An 8,806-nucleotide genomic window follows, 5' to 3' on the forward strand; every position below is an offset into this window, starting at 1 on the left:
TGTTTCAGAAAACCATAAGACAACAATGTTTAACAGTCACCACATTTATCTTTTTTTTAGAGTACGCCAAATGCATACCGTATTTAGAGAAGAAGCAATTTTTACAAGATTCGTGGCAGATGCGAACATCGTCACGATTACACCAACTCCAGTAGAGAAAGAAAAGGCTACTCTCTCACAAATCTAGCTAAACCCACAACTCCTACTCCGGCAAGTTTCCATAGCTTGATGTCCTCAAAGATTTGATGCACTAGATTTTCCGCCGTTCTAATCTGGTCGATCCGATTGAACACCTTCGCGTTCCTTTGCTTCCAAAGCTGCCAAGCTGTCGCAATGATGAAGGAGTCGAGACCTCACTTGTCCAGCCCCTGTAAGGTGACCCGTGTCCTTCCCCACCAATCCATGAAGGAACCTTCATGGCTCGGGATGTGCAAGTTGACTTGTAAGTACTCGAAACATCCGTGCCACACTTGCCTCGTAAAGACACATTGTGCCAAAATGTGATCCGCATTGTCCTCCTCTTGGCAGCATGTGTAGCACGCCGAGGGAGCGTCCTGCAAACCGTGCCGCGCTCGCCGATCAGATGTCCATAGCCTATTTTGGGAAGCCAGCCAGGCAAAGTTTTTGCACTTGAGGGGTGCCAAGCTATGCCAGATCCGCTGGGCTGCGGCAGAGCGCCCTGGCAAAGTTGACTGTAGGTGGATTTCGTGGTGTATGCACCTGACGCGTCGCAAGGCCAAATGAATTGATCCTCCTCCGAGACATCCGTGTCAACCGTTGCAATGGCCTGCTGCAAGTGGATTAACTGCAGGTGTGCCGTGAATAAAAGCTCGTCTCTTATGTCATGTAACCAAGCACCCTCCGTTAGAGCCTGTTGCACTGTTCTCTTCCTTTTGGTTCCATCATCCACCATGCCAGCAATCAAAGGAGCTATGTCACCAATAGTGAACCCGTGTAGCCATCTGACTGTCCAGAACATGACCCTGCTACCTTCTCCTACCTTTATTCGCACCATGCTATCAAAGACTGCTCTAGCCTCCTGATCTACCATGAGTTGTAGACCTTGCCAAGGACGAGCGAGATCAGTCCTCCTGTAACGCCCCATATGTAACCTGCCATATTTGTATTCCAACTTTTGCCATTTTCGGCACTAAGTTATGATATTTCCTCGTTGTTGGGTTTTGTCTTCGTGTTGCTTTTGTCTTTGTCATGCATATCATATCATGTCATCATGTGCATCGCATTTGCATACATGTTCGTCTCATGCATCCGAGCATTTTCTCCATTGTCCGTTTTGCTTTCCGGCGCTCCTATGTCATCCGGTGTCCCCTTTTACCTCTTTTTGTGTGCGGGTGTTAAACGTTCTCGTATTGGACCGAGACTTTCCAAGCGGCCTTGGTATACTACCGGTAGACCGCCTGTCAAATTTCGTACCATTTTGACTTCGTTTGATACTCCAACGGTTAACCGAGGAACCGAAAAAGCCTCGTGTGTGTTTCAGCCCAACACCCCTCCAAAGTGGCCCAAAACAGATGCAGGGACCGATGATACCGCTCCAGGAGATGCGACTGAGCTCAAGTGGGAGTTCGATGAGGACTCGGGACAATACTACGTTTCCTTTCCAGACGATCAGTAGTGGAGCCCAGTTGGGGCGATCGGGGACATTATGCATTTGGGGTTGTCTTTATTTTGGTTCCGTAGTCGGACCTTGATTGTATCTGGATGATTGTAATGCTATTTTTATGCTATTGTGTGACGTGGCGATTGTAAGTCAACTATGTACCTCTTTTCTTATTCAGTACATGGGATGTGTAAAGATTACCCCTGTTGCGACATTGCTTACAATGCAGTTATGCCTCTAAGTCGTGCTCCGACACGTGGGAGATATAGCCACATCGTGGGCATTACAAGTTGGTAATCAGAGCCTTCCCTGACTTAGGAGCCCCCTGCTTGATCGAATCGCTGGCGTTGTTGAGTCTAGAAAAATGTTTTGAGTCTTATAGGATTATATATATCGGAGAGTAGGATTCTTTTTACTCCTCAGTCCCTTCATCGCTCTGGTGAGGCATCCTAACATAGAGTTTTGACTCTTCTCTTCTCAAATTTCACAAAAAAAATTTAGGATCACGCGGGTATCTTGGAATCGTTCCGATGGTTTTGTGACAAGAACATTGTTCTTGGTACCTCCTGACATTTAGGGGTTGTGGCAGTGTCCCGGGGAGTTGAGCTCCGAGGTGTTGTCGTCACAATTTTGTCGTTGCAGTTCTGGAATACCTGAGTTTCGCCAACATCGAAAATCTCTTTTATGCAGTTGTTGGTGAGATAACCCCGACGCCACCCAGTACTGGGGCGGGAGTTCGGGAGTATTGCCATAACTCGTATAACGGATGCTTTTCGAAGGTTGAGGTAAATGATTTCCGAAGGTTTCTTGGTTATGTGTTGAAGGATGGATACAGCTGGATGTAGGATTTGCTAGATTTGGGTGAGATATTATGCTTCCCCTGTATCCCCAACACCTGATTGCATAACCGGGAAAATTTTGGGAGTTTCATAGGTGGGAATTCATGTTGCTCTAGTATTTCTTCCGCGGATATTTGGTTTGTGATTGGGTAATCCTTACCAAGTATTTGTTCATGTCTGTACCTTGTTGTTTTATTCATCTACCTCTATCTAAGTGGCTTCTCAATTTATGGAAGTGTGACCATTTAATTTGGAATTCATTCATTCATTCTTGTTCGAATGTTAAGACTATATGTTGCAATTTCAATCCATTTGATTCAGCTTGAATATATGTCTGTCAAGATGCTAATGGATGCAGGATGGCTCCTTCAACGCGTCAGAATCCGGAACCGCTGCCACCACCTCCACCTCCGGAGGCATGGCAAGCTGTGATGGCCACTACCAACGCCAACACGCAGATGCTTATGCAACTCTTGCAAGAGCGCAACCAAGGAAATCAAGGCCATGGCAACAATCAGAATCAGTTTGCTACACTCAACCAATTCCTCGCAAATCAGCCAAAGACCTTCAGTAACTGTGTCGAGGCAACAAACGCGGATGATTGGCTCGTGGATATCTGCAAGCATTTCGAGTGCAGCAACGTCAGGCCTGAGGACTTTGTCAAGTTTGCTTCGTTCCAACTCAAAGACCAAGCTGCAGAGTGGTTTCAGCAATACAAAGATTCCAGAGGAGGTCGTGTGATTACCTGGGATGAATTATGCCAAGACTTCAAAGCTCACCACATTCCTCAGAGTGTTGTTGAGAGTAAGCGTGAGGAGTTCCGCAATCTGAAGCAAGGCAGCTTGTCTGTTTACCAGTACAACATCATGTTCCAGAAGCTCGCTCGTTTCGCTAAGCAAGACGTCCCTGACGAGAAGAGCGTGATTTATCAGTTCAGAGGTGGCCTCAGAGAAGATCTGCAACTAGCTCTCGTGCTTTTTGAGCCGAAGAAGTACGATGAGTTCTACAACATGGCACTAAAGCAAGAGACTGCTCAGCTCAAGTGTGATGCTTCCAAGAAGCGAGTTAGGGATGCAACTCCTTCCTCAACTCAAGTGACAACTAAGCAGCAAAAGTATTGGTTGCCTCCTCCTCCGTTCCGACAGCCTTATCAGCAGAAGAGCAAAGGTGGCAATGGATCTTCCCACCCACCCAACCCAGGCTTTCAGAACAAGACTTTGTCTCATGCTCCAAGATCAAGTGCTCTGTATCACCGTCCGCTCTCAGAGGTCACGTGCAACAAGTGTCAGCAGAAGGGTCACTATGCAAACAAATGCTTCAACCAGAGGCGTCTTCCTCCTGTGAGACCTGCCAGTACCGCAGTGGTCAAGCATAATCCCAAGTTTGCAAAGGTCAACATGATGAATGCAGCTCAGGCAGAGGACTCGTCAGATGTGATAATGGGTAACCTTCCTGTTAATGATATTCCTGTGAAAGTTCTTTTTGACACTGGTCCGTCGCATTGTTTCATCTCAAGACCATTTGCATCTAAGCATAAGTTGGCTTTCCAAGTTTTGCCTGGTCCATTAGCAGTTGTCTCTCCGGGTAAACGCATGAACGCTAACTCCATGGTTCTGGATGTTACCATCACGTTGGGCGACTATAAGTTTCTGTCTTCTCCTAATGTTCTTGGTGACTCGGATATTGATCTTATTCTTGGAATGGACTGGCTTTCTAAGCACAAGGCTCAGCTTGATTGTGTTGCTAGGCAGATTCAATTGACACATTCGTCTGAGGATGTAATCATCTTTGCCGCTCGTGATGATACCATTCGACTGTTTTCTCTCAATGAGAAGGGCGAGTTGGATGCCATCTCTTAGATTCTAGTCGTTTGTGAATATCAAGACGTCTTTCCAGAAGAGCTTCCAGGAATGCCTCCACACTGGCCAGTTGAATTCGTCATCGCACAGAACCTGTTTGCAAACATCCTTACAAGCTTGGACCGGAAGAGTTGAAGGAGCTGAAGAAACAACTCGATATTCAAGAGCGTATGGGTCTCATCCGACCAAGTTCTTCCCCATGGGGTTGTTGTGTTCTTTTTGTCAAGAAGAAGGATGGAACGGACCGACTTTGTGTTGACTACCGTCCATTGAACAACAAGACCATAAAGAACAAGTACCCACTTCCCAACATCAATGAGCTTTTCGAACAACTCAAAGGTGCTCAAGTTTTCTCCAAGCTTGACCTCCGTATGGGCTATCATCAGATTCGCATTCGTGAAGAAGATATCCCCAAGACAGCATTCAGAACAAGATATGGTTCGTATGAATACACGGTCATGTGTTTCGGCATTGTCAACGCTCCTCCAACATTCTCTCGCATGATGAACTTCATCTTCAACGCCTACACAAATGACTTCGTCTTGGTCTACCTCGATGACATTCTGGTCTTTTCCAAGAACAAGGAGGATCATGTCAAGCACTTGAGATTGGTTTTGGACAAACTCAGAGAACATCAGTTCTATGCGAAGTTTTCAAAGTGTGAGTTTTGGCTCGATGAGGTTCTCTACCTTGGGCATATCATCTCCGCCAAGGGCATAGCTGTTAATCCTGAGAAGGTGTCTGCAATTGTGAATTGGGAACCGCCTCAGAATGTGAAGCAACTCCGCAGCTTCCTTGGGCTCGCAAGCTATTGTCGAAAGTTCGTTGAGAACTTCTCTAAGATCGAGAAGCCTCTTTCCAACCTCCTACAGAAGCATGTGAAGTATGTATGGACGCCTGAATGTGACATCACTTTCAACACCCTCAAAGAGAAGTTAGTCACAGCTCTAGTTCTGAATCCTCCTGATGAATCCAAACCGTTTGAGGTTTTTTGTGATGCTTCCCTTCAAGGTCTTGGTGTAGTATTGATGCAAGAGAAGAAAGTTGTGACTTATACCTCTCGCCAGTTCAAGCCCAACGAAAAGAACTACCCCACTCATGACCTCGAGTTGGCGGCAGTTGTCCATACTCTTTTAACATGGAGACATCTCTTGTTGGGAAGGAAAGTGGACATCTTCACTGATTATAAGAGTCTCAAGTACATCTTCACTCAGCCCAACCTCAACCTCAGGCAGACTCATTTGGTTCAAAATGATTCAAGAGTATAATCCGAGTATCGAATATACTCCAGGCAAGGCCAATGTAATTGATGACGCATTGAGCAGGAAGGCTTACTGCAACAGTTTGATTCTCAAGCCCTACCAACCAGAGCTTTGTGAAGCTTTCCACAAACTTAATCTCCAAGTTGTTCCTCAAGGATTCCTTGCCAACCTGCAAGTCTCTCCTACTTTGGAAGATCAGATTCGTGAGGCTCAACTTCTTGATGCAATGGTGAAGAAGGTGAAGATTGGGATTGCCAAGAGTCAACCCAAGTACAAGTGCTATCGTCTTGTTGACAAGGATACTCTATTCTTCGAGGATCACATTGTTGTTCCTAAGGGTGACCTTCGTAAAGTCATTATGAACGAGGCTCACAATTAACTCCTCTCTATTCACCCTGGAAGTACAAAGATGTACCATGACCTCAAGCAGTCGTATTGGTGGACTCAAATGAAGCGCGAGATTGCTCAGTTCGTGAATGAATGTGATTTCTGCAGAAGAGTGAAAGCAGAACACCAACGACCAGCTGGTCTCCTCCAACCTCTTGCCATACCAGAATGGAAGTTCGACCATATTGAGATGGACTTCGTGACTGGATTTCCCAAGTCCAAGCGTGGCAATGATGCTATCTTCGTTGTCATCGACAAGCTCACTAAAGTGGCTCATTTTCTCCCTATCAAAGAATCTATCACAGCAGCTCAGTTGGCAGAGCTATATACCTCCAGGATTGTCTCCTTGCACGGCATTACGCAGTTGATATCTTCAGATCGTGGTAGCATCTTCACCTCTAAGTTCTGGGATTCTTTTCAGAAGGCCATGGGCACCAACATTCGCTTCAGCACAGCTTTTCATCCTCAAACTAGTGGCCAAGTCGAGCGAGTCAATCAAATTCTTGAAGATATGCTCAGGGCTTGTGTCATTTCTTTCGGTATGAAGTGGGAAGATTGTCTTCCATATGCCGAGTTCTCCTACAACAACAGCTTCCAAGCGAGTTCGGGCAAGGCCCCATTCGAGATTCTCTATGGCAGAAAGTGCCGTACTCCTCTTAACTGGCCAGAGACTGGTGAACGCCAACTTCTTGGCAATGACTTGATCACAGAGGCTGAAGAAATGTGCAAAGTCATTCGTGAAAATCTCAAAGCCGCGCAATCGCGCCAGAAGAGTTACTATGATAGCAAGCATCGTGACTTGGCTTTCGAGATTGGAGACCATGTCTACCTCCGCGTCTCTCCAATGAAAGGTACTCGTCGTTTCGGTATCAAAGGGAAGCTTGCCCCTAGATACGTGGGTCCTTTCAAGATCATTGGCAAAAGAGGCGATCTAGCCTATCAACTTGAGCTTCCATCCAACTTTGCAAATGTGCACGACGTGTTTCACGTGTCTCAGCTCCGCAAGTGTTTAAAGACTCCTGACCGCACCATCAACTTCGAAGAGATTGATCTCCAAGAAGACATGTCTTATCATGAGCACCCCGTTGCTATTCTTGAAGAAACTGAGCGCAAGACTCGCAACAAGTCTATCAAATTCCTGAAAGTGAAGTGGTCACATCATTCGGACTGTGAAGCCACCTGGGAACGCGAGGACCACCTCCGTTCTGAATACCCGGGGTTTTTCCAATCCTAGATCTCGGGACGAGATCCTTTCGTAGTGGTGGAGTGTTGTAACGCCCCATATGTAACCTGCCATATTTGTATTCCAACTCTTGCCATTTTCGGCACTAAGTTATGATATTTCCTCGTTGTTGGGTTTTGTCTTCGTGTTGCTTTTGTCTTTGTCATGCATATCATATCATGTCATCATGTGTATCGCATTTGCATACATGTTCATCTCATGCATCCGAGCATTTTTCCCGTTGTCCGTTTTGCTTTTCGGTGCTCCTATGTCCTCCGGTGTCCCCTTTTACCTCTTTTTGCGTGCAGGTGTTAAACGTTCTCGGATTGGACCGAGACTTGCCAAGCGGCCTTGGTATACTACCGGTAGACCGCCTGTCAAGTTCCATGCCATTTGGACTTCGTTTGATACTCCAACGGTTAAACGAGGAACCGAAAAGGCCTCGTGTGTGTTGCAGCCCAACACCCCTCCAAAGTGGCCCAAAACCTGATACTGCTCCAGGAGATGCGACCGAGCTCAAGTGGGAGTTCGATGAGGACTCAGGACAATACTACGTTTCCTTTCTAGATGATCAGTAGTGGAGCCCAGTTGGGGTGATCGGGGACATTATGCATTTGGGGTTGTCTTTATTTTGGTTCCGTAGTCGGACCTTGATTGTATCTAGATGATTGTAATGCTATATTTATGCTATTGTGTGATGTGGCGATTGTAAGCCAACTATGTACCTCTTTTCGTATTCAGTACATGGGATGTGTAAAGATTACCCCTCTTGCGACATTGCTTACAATGCAGTTATGCCTTTAAGTCGTGCTCCAACACGTGGGAGATATAGCCGCATCGTGGGCGTTACACCTCCTCAGCCACTCCCATCGCACTCTCATGGCTAATCCTTGCAACTTTAGGTTCTTGACTCCCAATCCTCCAAAGCCAGTTGGTCTGCAAAGAGTTTGCCATGCCACCAAACATTGCCCACCGTTCACTGATTCCTTCCCTGCCCAGAAAAAGGCACGCATCCATTTGTCGATCTCTTCATATACCCATTGGGGCGCGTCCATGACTAGCAAGTGATGTACCGGGCGTTCCGATATCACACTCTTGACAAGCACAAGTCTGTCGGGCCTCTGGATCAGCCCCCTTTGCCATGCTGGTATGAATCTCTTTGCCTGATCGAGTATGGGCTGTCAGTCCACTCGGGTGAGCTGATGGACGCTAAGTTGAAGACCAAGATATTTGCATGGCCAATCTTCCATCCGGCAGTTCAAATACATATTAAACACTTATCCTAATAAATCATGAGCATTCAAAAAATGCATGTTTGAACATTTTTTAATACACATTTGAACATTTCAAAAAAACTCATGAACATTTCTTTTGAAGCTTGCAAACATTTTGTATGTGTTACTGGTTTTTTTACTAAATGGTGTGATTTATTTGTATGCTATGAACACTTTTCTAGAATTTCAAGATTTTTGTTTTACATGCCATGATTGTTTTAATGCCAAGAGCCATATTTCAAAATGTGTGAACATTTTATAAATGCCTTGAGTGATCTTTTGAATAGAAGGAATATATTTCACAAACTACGCAAACATTTTTTTTGCATATTAACGAACATT

Source organism: Triticum aestivum, chromosome 5A (assembly GCF_018294505.1).
Source record: "Triticum aestivum cultivar Chinese Spring chromosome 5A, IWGSC CS RefSeq v2.1, whole genome shotgun sequence".
NCBI lineage: Eukaryota > Viridiplantae > Streptophyta > Magnoliopsida > Poales > Poaceae > Triticum > Triticum aestivum.